At 40.3% G+C, this 17,365-nt stretch overlaps 1 long non-coding RNA gene across 4 annotated transcripts in view; it reads right to left on the bottom strand.

Moving 5' to 3' along the window:
* Positions 1 to 6,211: 6,211 nt before the first annotated feature.
* Positions 6,212 to 17,365, bottom strand: part of LOC147582026 (uncharacterized) — a 24,882-nt gene continuing 13,728 nt past the window's right edge. For 3 of the 4 annotated variants that reach the window (XR_015250495.1, XR_015250494.1, XR_015250497.1), the window contains one exon: positions 6,212 to 6,436. This is a non-coding gene — a long non-coding RNA (uncharacterized LOC147582026). Of the gene's footprint in view, positions 6,437 to 7,653; positions 7,742 to 17,365 lie in introns of all 4 variants that reach the window. The other variant, XR_015250496.1, reaches the window with a different exon arrangement.

The following is a 17,365-nucleotide window of genomic DNA, read 5'->3' as shown; positions in this document are numbered from 1 at the left end:
GCCCAGAAATGTGGACTTTTCCAATGCCACACTGTTTAATCACTGTCATGTCTGTCATACTGACACCACTCAGTATGCAACAGGCATTGCTAAAGGATGTTGGCTGTTGCACATACCTGGGAGTACTCCACAAACCAATTGTGTTTCTATACAACCATTCTCCCAGGAATCAATGAGGCTCTTGGAAACTGCTTTAGGACCCTGTATATAATCATATTACTTGAAAGATACTTTCAAAGAAAGGAGGAGAAGAAGGCTACCTCAGTGGCTTAAGAAGAATAAGATGGTTTCAAAATACGGTCTATTGTATCTACTAACACAGGCAGGTTACTTTTTCTTTAAACTAAGTATTAAAGGAGCCAGAAAACTTCCTGCTTATCCCTGCTCCTGATAAAGCTTATTCTACATGGTATTTGGTTGGTTTGTAGTAAATCTAGAGAGAGAAAACACTCCAGTAGGCAGTACAACTTTTAAACATTACATTTTATGCACATACAAAAAAAAAGAAATTCTAATAACTGCCAAGCTTGAAGTATTGATATAATTAATATAGACTTTAATTAAGTTTCTTTTTTTTCCCCCCCTTAAAGAAAAAAAAACTTATCATCTGCATTCACCCAGAAGCACATTAGTGGTTGAAATCAGACTGTCTGGGTGTTTTGGACACAAAAGAAACCTTTGAAAACTCTGATTGGGGCATATGAGTGTTAAGAGCCTCGACAACAGAGCCAATCCAAAACGTGCCACAGTCTTTCCATTCAGAGGGCATCAATGTGCCTCTTTAATGGTTTTTCAGAATCCCAGGAAATTGTGATTACATGGCATTAGCTTTTCATTTTCTAAAGAATAGATGAAAAGCATGAAAGTCCTCTTAACAATGTGAAGAAAAGTATTTTTGGTTCTGGTAAACTTCTGCTGTTCTCCGATAAAAACTACACAGAAAATGCCTTTAAGACACCACACAATTATACATACAATTGTAGCCCAGTGGTGTGGGTGCTGGAGAGACTACAACCTTATTCAGCCTGAAAAAGACCCCCAAATGGCTATTGTTCTCCCTCCACAGTTGCTTAGTCAAGGATGGTATTCATCCCGGCGGTATCATGCATTTATTTTCCCTTCTCTGTTAGATGCTCTTATTTTTCCACGGATTTGGGGGAGGAAATAGTGCCAAGTAAATCACAGGTTTTGGTGGAAATTGACTTCATCTAGCTGACTCTGTATTTGCTATAAAGAGCAGGAAATTACACAGTACTCCATTATGTGTACAGATTGTGGAAATAACATTGACCTGGCTATATTTTATATGTACTAGTAGTACTTACTGAATATCAAGAAAAAATACTTGGAATAGGACCAGATTGTCACTGGAGTCCAATGACATTTCCAGAAACTCCAATATTCCTTCAAGACCTAGGTAAGGAAACCAACGTCAAAATCACAGACTATTTTAGGGCAAGATAAGGATTGGGGCTACCATCACTCACATCGTTATCAATTCATTGTATTGTGAGATCATCAGATGATACAAAGTCGTTTCAATGACCTCAAAGGTTCTACACTTGTGCTCCTTGAATTTTAATGTGAGTAACAATTTCCTGGGTGACATTCAGATGCTCAGGCCCCCCACAAAGATCATGACTCATTGTATCTGGGGTGGGCCCCAGGAGCCAGCATTTGAGCCAACATCCCAGATGATTCCTCAGGTAGACTTAAAGAATTAGTATTTAACCCTTTTTTAGTCCACTTTTAATAGTCACCTAACCTGAACCTGCAGATTGTCCCCACCTGTTGAAGTGCTTTTACTCATCTTGTTATTAATTTGTCTCAAGGTTTAGATAAATATTTTTTTAATTGTCTTCCCACATAGTAGTATATGTGGCCATATATGGCCACATATAAGGCCATAAATGGCCACTCCACTGTCATCTGGTGGGGGAGGCTAAGAGGATACACTGAAATTCAACCACAGCCATACGTGCCTCAAAGCAATTCAAGTCAGAGTGGGTTTTCCTAGGCCTAGATGTCTGTTTAGATCAAGGAAAAAGATATATGCATCCCCCCCCCCCACCCTTCATCCATGTTGTATATCCTTGCTACTGAAAGTGTGGTCCACGGACGTGCAGCATTGATTGGCGTCCCCTGGGATTTAGGATCTTGTATCCCATCCAGACCTGTGGAATTAAATTCTGCATTTGGTCAAGATCCTCGGTGACCCCCGTGCACGTGACAAGTGCCTATGATGAACACCCAGTTTTGGAAATGAATACATGGGCGGGTATGGATTTCATGGCAGCAAAATCAAGCATGCTCCAGAAAATGCCTTATCAGGATGACTAAGTAAGTTCTATGCACTAGGTGGACATTTTGCTTCTTCTTCCAGGATCACTTACTTGACATTATCGCAAACGGTCAACCTGACCTCCACCTCCCAACAGATTTTTATCACTGTGGCGGGATTTTACCACACTGAGCTACTCTGGCTCGCTAGCCTCCCCGCAAAGCCCTCCAGAGGCTAGAAAGCACTTCAACGGACTCCACCAGCCTCTCCTATAAGCAAAGCCCTGGGAAAAGCAAAGCAAAGGGGCTGGGCAGAGGCGAATGCAAAGGAGAACCTGGAAAGCCTCTGCCTCTAGAAGACTTGTAAATATTAACACAGTCTCCACACAACCCCGAGGAGTGTGTGGGAAGTCGCTCTCCAAATGCTGCACAACGAGGAAGACCACGCAGCTGGGAGGGGACTGAGGGCTGACTACGCAGACTGCGCCCTGAACTTCCGTGCAAAGGAAAAGGCAACAGAGCTGAGAGGTGATTGCTGAGGAAATGAGGGGACACTGAGCTCCAGCAACACCCCCATCTTCGTAATGAAGTTGACAAAGTCTCCGTCTCATGTGAAGTGTAACGCAGATACTTCCAGCCTCCAAGCCCCCACCCCTGCTCTGACCTCTGCACTAACTCCTCCTGGAAGGAGGTTCCGGGGTTTCCACAGACCACGGGGTGCATTTACAAGCCAAAAAGTGCGAGACGGGCAAGTGCCACAGAAGGTACAAGCAGAGCACTGTGGGGGCCTTGGGAGCCAAGAGAGTAGCAGTGCCTGTGAGGCAGTTAGGGACAAACGAATCTCCTTTGCGAAGTAATTTCCAGGCTTCTTGGAGGAAGCAGCCCTTGAGGCAGGCCGTGTGGGTCCTGCCGATCGCTGAGGGGCAGAAAGCCTTCCGGGCAGTGGGCACAGCACGAGGAGGCAAGGGACTGGCCACTCTACATCCCAGCTGAGGTGATGGCTTGTGCTTAGCTGCTTGGAGGGTCAAGGGCAGGGACCAGTTACCCTCTCAGGCTCCTTTTGCTGTGCCATGTAGTAAAGAGAGCAAATGTCTCCAGCCCATTCCTAGCTCAGGTGCTTGTTTCCCTAGGGCGGTAAGTCAGTTTTCAGTTTAGCCAGGGAGGGAGATATTTACCACCACCCAGAAACCCCCTTGCTTGGTTGGAGGCCTCTCCTACATTTCGAGGAGGCAGCTACCCTGGAATCTGAAAATGTCACTCACTTTTGCAGACTCTCTCACAGCTAGGCCGGGCATGTGATGACCTGTCACTCCAGAAGCTGGTATCGAAAGCAGCAGAACCTGGGGAGAATCCTACAGAAGGTGCAACAGCACAGATGACAGATACCCGGGGCAGGGGGAGAAGAGCTGTGGTGTCTGCTTTTAGCACAAGTGTTCCGTGTTCTGTGTGGGAGGTGGGGGTGGTTCAAGATTATGGTATCTGGGCCCAGTATGGCAGCAGTGGTGGCTTCATGGGACCAGTTCCAGGACATGATCTGGGGCATTGTTCTAACCGTGTGACCTCCAAGGCTTGTTCTTCAGGTGAACTGTTCAGTATCCTTTAATCAATTTCTTTTCTCCTTAAAAGAGCCACATTTGATTTCTCTTTCTCGCAGCTAAGAATCCTGACACTTTTGGTATGTTGGATGAAGAAGGGCATGACTCAAGAATTTCAGAACCGATGGGGCCCCTGGCTGGCTCAGAGGAGCATGTGACTCTTGATCTCAGAGTCATGAGGTCGAGCCCCGGTAGAGATTACTAAAAAAAAGAAATAGATTTGCAAAAAAATGAATTTCAGAACTGAGTCTTTCCCTTTACGTAAAGACCAAATAATCTTGCATAGACTGAAAATTCAGTTATTACGTTGATTTCCCAAGTCATTTGATGACAATGTTTGTAGATTGAAGGGAGGGCATAGGGACCAAAGTTTGGGAGCCTATGATAACAGCGGTAAGAAGAAATATACAGAAAATGAGGGGATCCCTGTGTGAAATGACTCAAATCCAAGGTGTTTTCTCCCACGGCCTTTGATGGAACTGTACAAGGTAGACAAAGGGCCCAGACTCTTTTGTTCAGTTAAGGGAAAATTGATTGTTGAATTTATATATACATTTAGTACTTTTTTAAGCTCAAAATTTCTTTACATCAGCAGAATGGTATGGACTGGTGAGAACGAAAGAGGCACAAAACAAAAAGTTTGTGTTTACATTTGCTGGAGGTGGGAAGAACTTCAGTGTGACAACAAAGAATTCTCAAGAACATCCATGACTGTTTCTTTTAAGTTAAGCTGCCAATTGAACCACACTGGCAGGAAATACCACCCTGTTATTGCCATCATGATTCCAGAAGGGACAGACTCCAAAATATGGCTATAGATTTACAAACTGGATGAAACCATCGAATTCGCTTCCTCATGTGATGCAATTCATAACTTCAGTTGCAAAGGTGAAGTCTTCAAGCAACTTGATAGAACATATCTTAGAGCAACATATATTTACTTCTGTCCCCTCTACTGTAACGCAAGCTCCATGAAAGTAAGGTCTTTGAATTGTTTGAAAGCACATGTGTTCCCAGCACATGGCAGACACTAGATCAAATTGTCCAGCAAGAAGAAAAGATCATACCCCGTTAGAATTTGTGAAGAAGAGGGGCACCTGGGTGGCTCAGTCGGTTAAGTGTCCGACTTCGGCTCAGGTCATGATCGCACAGTTTGTGAGGTCGAGACCTGCATCGGGCTGTGTGCTGACAGCTCAGAGCCTGGAGCCTGCTTCGGATTCTGTGTCTCCCTTTCTCTCTGTCCCTCCCCTGCTCATGCTCTGTCTCTCTCTGTCTCAAAAATAAATAAAAACATTTAAAAATCAAAAAAAAAAAAGAATTTGTGAAGAAGAGAGACCATATGTGTATATTACATATCATTTATTATATTAACCATATCTTTGCAACATATTCTTGTTAATGAATAATTTTAGGGGATGAGGCTTTTTTTTTAAGTTTATTTATTTTGAGAGAGAGAGAGAGAGAGCACATGCAAGCGGAGGAGGGGCAGAGAAAGAGGGAGAGAGAGAGATTCTGAAGTAGGCTCCGCACTGTTAGCTCAGAGCCCGATGTGGGGCTCAAACCCATGAACCACGAGATCATGACCTGAGTCAAAGTCAAGAGCCAGAGGTCCAAACAGCTGAGTACAGAAGTGCCCTGCGGATGAAGCATGTTACATTATAGTCTCTGCTCCCTTCCATTTCCTGGTAAATGAGTGCTAACCAATAAGTCATACCTCAGTTAGGTATTCCTTACTCTGTACATCACTTCTCCTTTTAGGACTTCCTGTTTTCGGTATTTAGTAATTTTTTTTTTTTTTTTAAGTAATCTCTACACCCAACGCGGAGCTCGAATTTCCAACCCTGAGATCAAGAGTTGCCTGCTCCACCGACTGAGCCAGCCAGGTGCCCCCTGCCTGTTTTCAGTATTGAACAGAGAGGCTATTTGTACACAAAAGAACTTGACTTGGGCATTCTTGGATTTTCATAAACATCAGTAGAGGGCATATTCTATTTTATGACGTGACAGGATGTGAAGAAATGTTTTAACTTCAAAAATGATTCTGGTAAAGTATAAGGCCTTAGAAACCTCTATGAGTCTCCAATATTCTCCCAGCGTTTGAAGCACGTGGTACTTCAAAGAAATCTCTTAGACTTTTCAGAGTGAGTGGTTTCCATCTAAACTGGCAACTCATTTGTGAGTCTGCAACCCTCCCCCTACTCTGCATAATTAATATTGTAAACAATGTTCATAACCTTCTTTGACATTGGAGTTGGGAATTAAATTTCATTTTAAATGTCTTAAATGAAAACAAAAATTTCATTTTAAATGTTTTCTGCGAATAATTTGATAGTTGATTCTGTAAATGTCATTTTTAATGTATGAATAGCTGTTTCCCCAACAACTGCTCTGGCAATAAGCCACTCCATGCAGCAAATATTCTCTTCATTTTCTTGGATTAAATAAAACAACGTATTTACTTTCTTCCTGGTTTGGTTTTTGCTCTCTGTGATGCACTTTGCTAGCTCTGAATTTTAAAAAGGAAGCATAAATTCTGGTCACCTCCTGTTTTCTCACCGTATCTGGAAAAGAAAAAAAAAAGGATAAATACAAACTTAAAATAAGAAAATAAACTGCCTCTAACTAGTCTGTTACAATTTCGGAAGACAGACCATTGTATTCATATTGCAGGGCTTTTGTAACAAAGTATTTCAAACTAGGTGGCTTAAAACTGCGGGCATTTACTGCCTCATACTTCTGGAAGCCAGTCTGAAATCCAGGCCAGACTATGCTTCCTCTAAATAGGAGAATACTTCTTCACCTCTTCCTAGCATCTAGCAGTTTGGCAGATCTTTGGTGTCCCTTGGCTTACAGATGCATTTTTCCAATCTTCTGTCTTTACGTGGCATTCTCCCTATGTTTGTTTTTTGCATTGTCATTTTCTTATAAGGCCAGTCATAATGGATTAGGGGTCCTCCCATTCAGTATGACCTTAGCTAACTAATTACGTCTGCACCAACCCTCTTTCTAAATAAGGTCACATTCTGAAATACTGGGGGGTTAGGACTTCAATGTCTCTTTTTTGGGGTGGGGAACATAATCCAATCTATAATACTAAGTACTTTGCTATTAAAAATTCATGGATATTTGTATAGCTTCGTTAATGCCAATTTATTATTAAAAATATTTCTTAGAAGAAAATTTTGGTCTAGCAATTTGAGAGGAAAGCTTGCATACAGTTAAGCAAAATCCCAAGAAAAGTCAGTATCATGTTAGTCAAAATATATCAACAGTGAGGTTTAGGGAACAGGTGGATATAGTTCTCTCTTCTCTGTTCATGACCATGCCATCAGATACAAATATTTGGAAGAAAGAAAAATCTGGTACATGTGACTTTCCTGATTGCTACAGGCTGAATTTTGTCCTGCCCCAAAATTCATTAAGTTGAACCCTACCCACCCTGTGATAGTATTTTGAGATGGGGCCTTTGGGAGGTACTTAGGTTTAGATGAGATCCTGAGACCTCTTAATCACTCTGCTATGTTACCATATAGAAAAGTTGCATATTCAAGAATCAAACCACTAATCTCTAAGCAACAATGCTTTTCCTCAGTAACATGGTTCTTTTTGGTAATGGTATAAACACACTCAATGTTGTAGCTAATAAATAAAAATAAAAATAAAAAGAATGTGTCCACCTTACAGAGTCAGGGAGCACCGATGGCTTGGAAGGACTTTCTGGACAATGAGCTGTAAGATTACTGTCACATCACATTGTGAGACTGAAAGCTTGACTCACCCTACTTCTCTTGTCCATAGTTGTCCCAGTTGTAAAAGGAAAGTGATTATGCTAGATGATGTTTGAGGACTCTTTTGTCTCTAGCATCCTGTAAATTTAAAAACTTTTAAAAATTTTATTTATTCTTGAGAGATAGAGACAGAGCACAAGCAGGGGAGGGGGAGAGAGAGGGAGACACAGAATCCGAAGCAGGCTCCAGGCTCTGAGCTGTCAGCACAGAGCCCCACGCAGGGCTCAAACTCATGAACCGCGAGATCATGACCTAAGCCAAAGTCGGACACTCAACCGACTGAGCCACCCAGACGCCCTATCTAGCATCCTGTGAATTTTAAACATTATTAACTATTGATGCTTTTCATGAGAGCAAGTGGTTGAATCCTAGCTCATTTTCTTTTTTTCTGTGTTGGTATGTTTCAACCTTCTGAGATTTTGTAGTAGACCAGAAATATATTGGACTGTTTTTCCTGACATGAAGGAGTGCAGCTGGTGGAGTAGTTTGTGTCCCTGCCAGGGACGTATATCAAGTATTTCACATTGTTGGGCTGCTTCTGAAGACATTAGGCATCTGAAAGAGATAGTACTAAAATCACTGCTAGGTCAAGACCAGACCGAGAGAAATTTCTTTTGAATCTGCAAATAAAACACATAATGTTTTAACACTTTTTTTAAACATTTTTTTATTTTAAAGAGAGAGAGCACAAGGAAGGGAGAGGCGCAGAGGGAAAGGAGAGAATCTCAAGCACCCCAAGTGTGGAGCCCGATGTGGGGCTTGATCCCATGATGTGGGATCAGGACCCGAGCTGAAATCAAGAGTCAGATGCTCAACTGAGTGACCCCTGAGCCCCTTCTGAAAGGTACTGAACCTACACTTCACAAAGAAGGATCTCTAGTTCTAAGGATCTGTCTAGCTACTAATCGGTCTGTTTCTATGAGAATAAACAGGTTAGGGGTTCCTGGGTGGCTCAGTCAGGCGTCTGACTTCAGTTCAGGTCATGATCATACGGTTCATGGGTTTGAACTCCGCATCAGGCTCTGTGCTGACAGCTCAGAGCCTGGAGCCTGCTTCGGATTCTGTGTCTCCCTCTCTCTCTCCCCTCCCCCACTCGTGCTCTGTCTCTCAAAAATAAACAAACGAAAAAATTTTTTTAAAAAAGAACAAACAGGTTGGATAGTATAGACAGGTGCTATCTCATTTAGTAGTCACTATTATATGCAGCTGGTGAACAATTAAAATGTGACTAGTACAAACTAAGCTGTGCTCTAGTATACATCGGAGTTTGAAGGTTTATATGAAAAAAAGAACGTAAAATATCTGATTAAAATTTTGTAATATTGATTACACAATGAAATGATAGTGTTTTGGATATATTGGTTGGATAAATATGTTAAAATTAACTTCATGTGTTACTTACTTTAGTAGAAAATTTTAAATTCCATATACAGCTTGCATGTCTGTTGGACAACTCTGATTTATAACCTACTGTAAGGTACTTCAGTAAAAACAATATGATTACATTATGTGCTTGTGTTTTTGTTTTTGTTTTTGTTTTTTTTTACATTATGTGCTTGTTTGTTTTCTAAAGATTTCATTTTTAAGTAATCCCAACATGGGGCTTGAACTTACAATCCCAAGATCAAGAGTTGCATGCTCTCTTGATTGGGGCAGCCAGGCGCCCCACATTATGCGTTCGTTAGGTTTTTTTTAAGTTGTTTTTTTTTTTAATTTTTTTTTTTTTAACGTTTTATTTTATTTTTTTGGGACAGAGAGAGACAGAGCATGAACGGGGGAGGGGCAGAGAGAGAGGGAGACACAGAATCGGAAACAGGCTCCAGGCTCTGAGCCATCAGCCCAGAGCCTGACGCGGGGCTCGAACTCACGGACCGCGAGATCGTGACCTGGCTGAAGTCGGCCGCTTAACCGACTGCGCCACCCAGGCGCCCCAAGTTTTTAATGTTTATTTATTTTTGAGAAAGAGAGAGAACATGAGCTGGGAAGGGGCAGAGAGCGAAGGGGACAGAAGATCTGAAGCAAGCTCTGCACTGACACCCTGATATGGGGCTTGAACTCACAAACTGTGAGACCTTGACCTGAGCCAAAGTCAGATGCTTAACCCACTGTGCCACCCAGGCACCCTGTGTTTGTTAGCTTTAGTTTCACCCTACAAACGGATATTTGAAAGCCAATATCCTGCAGATGTATCTTACAAATTTTCCAAATATCTTTCCCTCTAATCAACCTGAGAGGGCTTATGAGTTAGACAGTATTATTATTCCAAATATGTACAGACATACTGTTTAAAAATTTTTTTTTTCAACGTTTATTTATTTTTGGGACAGAGAGAGACAGAGCATGAACGGGGGAGGGGCAGAGAGAGAGGGAGACACAGAATCGGAAACAGGCTCCAGGCTCCGAGCCATCAGCCCAGAGCCCGACGCGGGGCTCGAACTCACGGATCGCGAGATCGTGACCTGGCTGAAGTCGGACGCTTAACCGACTGCGCCACCCAGGCGCCCCCAGACATACTGTTTAATGGATGCAGAGTTTCATTTTGGGAAGGTGAAAAATTCCTAGAGATAGATGGTTACAGGATGATATAAACGTACTTAATGTCACTGAACCATACACTTAGAAATGGTTAAAATGGTAAATTTTATGTTACGTTTTTTGCCACAATACAAAAAAGTTTGACTAGACAGAATGGTGGAGACGTAGGGCCTTGGATCTAACCTCTCTGATTCACACCCCTCACCTTCAGGCAGAGTATAATGAAAATTATACTTTTAATTGAAGTGTAATTAACATACAACAGTTTAGTAGTTTCAGGTGTACATCATAGTGACTTACTATTTTTTTACATAAGAAAATGCTAAGTCTAGTTACCACCTCAGGTAGAGTACATCTGAGCAATTCTTAAAAACAAGGACTTATCAGGTTCATGAAAATTTGCTAGAAGTACCTCTGTTGACGTTGCTAACCCAAGACATTCTTGCACAGAGCTAACTTACATTCTTTCTAAATAGTTTTCTCTTCACTTTTCCTTTTCCTTCCATTGCAAAAAGTATTTCCTGAGGAACTCTACTGTGTGTGGCACTATTTGGGAGATATCATGGAGAAAAAATGGCAGTATATATAGTAATTAAACATAAACGCTTGATGTAAATGCCAATTTTATCCCCCTATTGTCTATGGGCGCATTAATTAACCTCTCTGTACCCTCAGTTTCCACACCTGCAACATGGGCACAGCAATACTACTCATTTTATACTATTCGTGCTGAAGATTTTGTTTGTTCCTCCAGATCCACTGCTCTGCTCTGCTCTGCTCTGTTCCCGGCTCTGGGAACCTGAGCTTTACGGACTGCATCGATAAACTTCCTTGCTCTTCGGCTTCCATTTGGATTTTGCCAGTGGGGATCCCTGGAGATTAGATCAGGGAGAAGATCCGAGGTAGGTAGGAAAAGAGAGTTTGGTTGTTTTGTTTTTGTTTTTGTTTTAATCCCCAGCTTCCTCCTCCTGTGGGTGCTACAGAATGGCTGCTTCCCACAGCAAGCTGGCCTCTCCACAGGACTTCCTTTTTCTGAGAGACCACAAACATCCCTCCCTTTATAACAACAAGCCTAGGTGTTGTCACAGTCACATTAACAAGCTACCACTGAAGACATGAGCACCAAGAGAGGGGCAGTGCCTTTTGAATAACCCAGCACACGGTTCTGATTCTTCAACATGAGCAGACAGAGCCCAGGGAACATTTTATAGCGTGCAAAAGAATTTGAAGATGATTGGGGAGCCTGGATGGCTCAGTCGGTTAAGTGTCCGACTTAGGCTTAGGTCATGATCTCACGGCCTGTGAGTTCAAGCCCTACATCGGGCTCTGTGCTGACAGCTCGGAGCTTGGAGCCTGCTTCAGATTCTGTGTCTCCCTTTCTCTCTGCCCTTCCTCTGCTTGCTCTCAGTCTCTCTCTTTCTCTCTCCCTATCCCCCCTGCCTCTTTCAAATATAAATAAACTTTAAAAGAAAAAAAAAGAATTTGAAGATGATCCAGTCAGCCCCAGAATGAATGCTATAAAATATTTCTTATTAACTATCCTCTCTCCAATGTCTAGTATCTACTTAGTGCTCCTTCAATATTTAATGAATAAATGAACAAATACTGAAAAAACAGCTCTGAATAAAACCAAAGAGAATAGTGCTTAACACTGACTTCCATTTTATTTTTGTATTATATGCTCGCTGTCTACTTTTACAAGTTGTTCTTACTAAGCTTGTGGTTAGTGATCAAAATGTTTATTGCTATATACTATGGATAACAATGATTTTGATGGAAAGGAAAATTTCTGATTGCCTTTAAAACTAGCTGGACTTCTTGTGATCTGTATTGAGTTTTATGGGTTTTTTTTAAGCTTCTACTGGAGAAATTTAAAGAACTGAATTCTGTATTTTGATGTTGTTAATATAACTACTGACTTTTGTTCTTACTAAACTTATATAAGTTGCTTAATTAACAAGAAGCAGTAATAAAAAATTGAATAAATAAATTTGAAGCTACCATAAAAGACAAACCTTATCATAGACATAAAGATAACAAATATGCAAATGTCACTTAAACTACGGAATATCAAGCTGGTGAAAAATTATGTAGCCAAAAAATTATGTAACAATGACATAGGAATTGCTGATTATATTGAGTGAAAAGACAATATAAACATTTTATGTATGATAGATTATTACAATGTAAGAAAAAAAATCCAACAAAAACTTAGGCAGTAATAAAAGCCAATAGTAATCTGGATGGTTGTGTTGTGAATAACTTTTTTTCTTATTTTTAAAGTGTTTTTCCAGGGGCGCCTGTGTGGCTTGGTCGATTGAATGTCCGACTCTTGGTTTCAGCTCATGTAATGATCTCACAGCTTCATGAGTTTGAGCCCCAAGTGAGGCTCTGTGCTCTCTGCATGGAGCCTGCTTGGGATTTCACTCTCCTTGCCCCTCTCCTGCTCATGCACACAGGATCTCTCTTGCTTTCTCTTTCTCTCAAAAAATAAATAAACATTAAAAAAATAAAATAATAAAATGTTTTTCCAAATTTTCTTATATAAGCATATATTATTTTTATAATGAAGAACATTAAAGTGTAGGAAATCTACCCTTTAAAATACAAATAATTTTGAAAGCTTATGAAAAAATTGAAGACACAAAAATATGGAAAAAGATTCCATGTTCCTGGATGGGAAGAACAAATATTGTTAAAATGTCAATACTACCCAAAGCAATCTACATATTCAATGCAATCCCTATCAAAATAACATCAGCATTCTTCACAGAGCTAGAACACATAATCCTAAAATTTGTATGGAACCAGCAAAGACCCCGAACAGCCAAAGCAATCTTGAAAAAGAAAACCAAAGCAGGAGGCATCACAATCCCAGACTTCAAGCTATACTACAAAGCTGTAATCATCAAGACAGTATGGTACTGGCACAAAAACAGACACTCGGATCAATGGAACAGAATAGAGAACCCAGAAATGGACCTACAAATGTGTGGCCAACTAATCTTTGACAAAGCAGGAAAGAATATCCAATGGAATAAAGACAGTCTCTTCAGCAAGTGGTGCTGGGAAAACTGGACAGCAACGTGCAGAAGAATGAACCTGGGCCACTTTCTTACACCATACACAAAAATAAATTCAAAATGGATGAAAGACCTCAATGTAAGACAGGAAACCATCAAAATCCTCCAGGAGATAGCAGGCAAAAACCTCTTTGATCTTGGCCGCAGCAACTTCTTACTCAACACATCTCCAGAGGCAAAGGAAACAAAAGCAAAAATGAACTACTGGGACCTCATCAAAATAAAAAGCTTCTTCACAGCGAAGGAAACAATCAGCAAAACTACAAGGCAACTAACAGAATGGAAGAAGATATTTGCAAATGACATATCAGATAAAGGGTTAGTATACAAAATCTATAAAGAATTTATCAAACTCAACACCCAAAAAACAAATAATCCAATAAAGAAATGGGCAAAAGACATGAATAGGCACTTCTCCAAAGAAGACATCCAGATGGCCAATTGACACATGAAAAAATGCTCAACATCACTCATCATCAGGGAAATACAAATCAAAACCACAATGAGATACCAACTTACACCTGTCAGAATTGCTAACATTAACAACTCAGGCAACAACAGATGTTGGCAAGGATGCGGAGAAAGAGGATCTCTTTTTCATTGTTGGTGGGAATGCAAGCTGGTGCAGCCACTCTGGAAAATAGTATGGAGGTTCCTCAAAAAACTAAAAATAGAACTTCCCTATGACCCAGCAATTGCACTACTAGGCATTTATCCACGGGATACAGCTGTGCTGTTTTGAAGGGACACATGCACCCCCATGTTTATAGCAGCATTATCAATAACAGCCAAAGTATGGAAAGAGCCCAAATGTCCATCGATGGATGAATGGATAAAGAAGATGTGGTATATATATATACAATGGAGTATTACTCAGAAATCAAAAAGAATGAAATCTTGCCATTTGCAACTACGTGGATGGAACTGGAGGGTATTATGCTAAGTGAAATTAGTCAGTCAGAGAAAGACAAAAATCATATGACTTCACTCATATGAGGACATTAAGAGACAAAACAGATGAACATAAGGGAAGGGAAACAAAAATAATATAAAAACAGGGAGGAGGACAAAACTGAAGAGACTCATAAATATGGAGAACACCCTGAGGGTTACTGGAGGGGTTGTGGGAGGGGGGATGGGCTAAATGGGTAAGGGGTACAAAGGAATCTACTCCTGAAATCGTTGTTGCACTATATGCTAATTAATTTGGATATACATTTTAAAAAATAAAAAATTAAATTTAAAAAAATATATAAAATATAAATAATTTTGGGGTGCTTTGCGGCTCAGTGAGTTAAACATCCGACTTTGGCCTAGGTCATGATCTCAAGGTTCTTGTGAGTTCGAGTCCCACATTGGGCTCTGTGTTGACAGCTCAGAGCCTAGAGCCTGCTTCAGATTCTGTGTCTCCCTCTCTCTCTGCCCCTCCTCTGCTCATGCTCTGTCTCTGTCCCTCTCTCTCAAAAATAAACATTAAAAATTTTTTAAAAATAAAATACAAATAATTTTCTTCACAAAAGGAAAAAAATATGTAGGCCACAGACAAATAAATGTAAAATTACTCTTTAGGACTTTGATCAAAAGGATAAATATAGGGATGCCTGGGTGTCTCAGTCAGTTAAGTGTCAGATTCTTGGTTCAGCTCAGATCATGATCTCACAGTTTGTGAATTCAAGCCCTGAGTCAAGCTCTGAGCTGACAGCATGGAGCCTGTTTGGGATTCTCTCTCTCTCTCTCTCTCTCTCTCTCTCTCTCTTGCCCACTTGCACACACGTGTGCTCTCTCTCTCTCTCAAAATAAATAAATAAACTTAAAAAAAAAGGATAAATATAGCACCCAAAACTGACTTTTTCAGGCTTCTAATGAGCTTACAAATCCCATTACATGAAAAATCCACAGTTAATGTTGTCCTCAGTGGGGAAAACCTGAAAACTTTTCCTCTATAGTCAGGAACAAGACAGGGATGTCCACTCTCACCACTGTTCATCATAGTGCTGGAAATCCTGGCCTCAGTAATCAGGCAACAAAAAGAAGTAAAAGGTATTCAAACTGGCAAAGAAGTAGTCAAACTTTCACTATTTGCAGAGGACAGGATACTCTCTATATAGAAAACCCGAAACATTCTGGGGCGCCTGGGTGGCTTAGTCGGTTAAGCATTTGCCTTCGTCTCAGGTCATGATCTCATGGCTCATGAGTTTGAGAACCCCTGTTTCCCTCTCTCTGCCTTCCCCCAGTAACACATGAACTCTCATTATCTCGCTCTTGAAAATAAATAAACATTAAAAAAAAAGAGAGAGAGAAAGAAAGAAAACCCAAAAGACTCCACCAAAAAACTGCTAGAACTGATACACAAAATAAGTAAAGTCACAGAGTGCAAAATCAACATACAGAAATCTATTGCATTTCTATACACCGATAATGAAGAAACAGAAGGAGAAATCAAGGAATCAATCCCATTCATAATTACACCAAACACATTAGATATCTACGAATAAACCTAACCAAAGAGGTAAAAGATCTGTACTCTAAAAAGTATAGAGCACGGATGAAAGAAATTGAAGAGGACACAAAAAAAAAATGGAAAAACATTCCAGGCTTATGGACTAGAAGAAGAAATATTGTTAAAATGTCTATATTACCCAATGCAATCCCTACCAAATCCCATTATTTATTTTATTATTATTCACATTTTTATTTTACTGAAATTTTATTATATTTAAAGCATAGCTGGATAGCACAATTTTGATCTATAGAGTTAGTGGCCAGCTACTCTGTGATGAAATAGCAAATGAAAAGGATTTGGATTTGTAATAAGGAAGCTTCTTGTCTTCGCTCTCTTTGTTTCTTCTAGACTACTGGAAATGTTGACCTTCTGGATTCAATAGGTAGGGTAACAAGTTTACCGGAAGCCGTTCTGTCAGAGCTGGTTGAGTGCTCCAAGGGAAAGGAAACAGAGCCAGGGTGGTTGCTGTATCAGACCAGAATACTCCAACTTCCCTGTGAAGATGAACCAGACGCTTTACGCTTTTAAGCAAAAATGCTTAAAACTTTCACTTCCTCTCGCAAAATCACTATTTGTGGGTCAATGACTGGAGGTAGGGGTTAGTTCATTGTTAACTTTCCTTTTAATTTTTACTTTTAAAAAATTTTTTTAATGTTTTTATTATTTATTTATTTTGAGAAAGAGAGTGGGGGGAGGGCCAGAGAGAGAGGGAGAGAGAGAATCCTAAGCTGAGAGAGAGGGAGAGAGAGAATCCATGCTGTCAGCGCAGAGCCAGACTCCGGGCTTGATCTCAAGAACTGTGAGATTATGACCTGAGCCGAAATCAAGAGTTGGACGATCAACTGACTGAGCCACCCAGAAGCCCCAGCTTTCTTTTTAAAAAGTAGATTGTAAAACTTCTGAAGTCCAGGTAGAGTAATGAACAGATGATCTTAGACAATTCCCTTGAATGGACTAGGATTCAAACTTGAGTTTCAAATGTCAGAAGGAAGTAACCTGATCTCTGACTTTCAACTGGTAGCTGTTGGAGTCCCAGCCAAGTCTATCTCCTGATCACGTTGAAATCTATAAGAAGATGGAAGAGATTGCGGTATACCATCATTTCCTGAAGCCCTACGATGTATCTCTAGTGTATACATTTCTATTTTTTCAATCTCTAGTACCTAAGCCTCTGATAAATTTTCAAAATACGGTACAATCATGACCTATAAATATTTATAAGCTAATAATTTATTTCATATGATGTATAAGATAAACACATGTCGAAGATTTTACGTAGCTCATTAAATAATGAGAGAACTGGGAAATCTGTTAAAATTGGTTCAAAGGTGAATTCAAAGATCTACAACTTCCTATAGAGTAAAGGAATGTTGAAATGGAAGGAAAAGTGGATTTTGCTACAGGAGTGGGTGGGTAGAGATGTCAAAGCAATCTCCATTTGGCAGAATTTATTTGCATGTCTAGAGATGGTGGAAGGCAGAATATGCCTACTTCCCCCACCTCCAAAATGGCATAATTACACCATTTCAATCATCCTTTTTTATCCAATGCTTTTTATATTTTTGCATTAAATATATAATC

The sequence above is a fragment of the Puma concolor genome, chromosome B1 (assembly GCF_028749965.1).
Source record: "Puma concolor isolate L17-30 chromosome B1, mPumCon1.1.hap2, whole genome shotgun sequence".
In the NCBI taxonomy this organism is placed as follows: Eukaryota; Metazoa; Chordata; class Mammalia; order Carnivora; family Felidae; genus Puma; species Puma concolor.
Note: the sequence above shows the minus strand (reverse complement) of the source record. Positions and strands in the feature narration are given on the sequence as shown.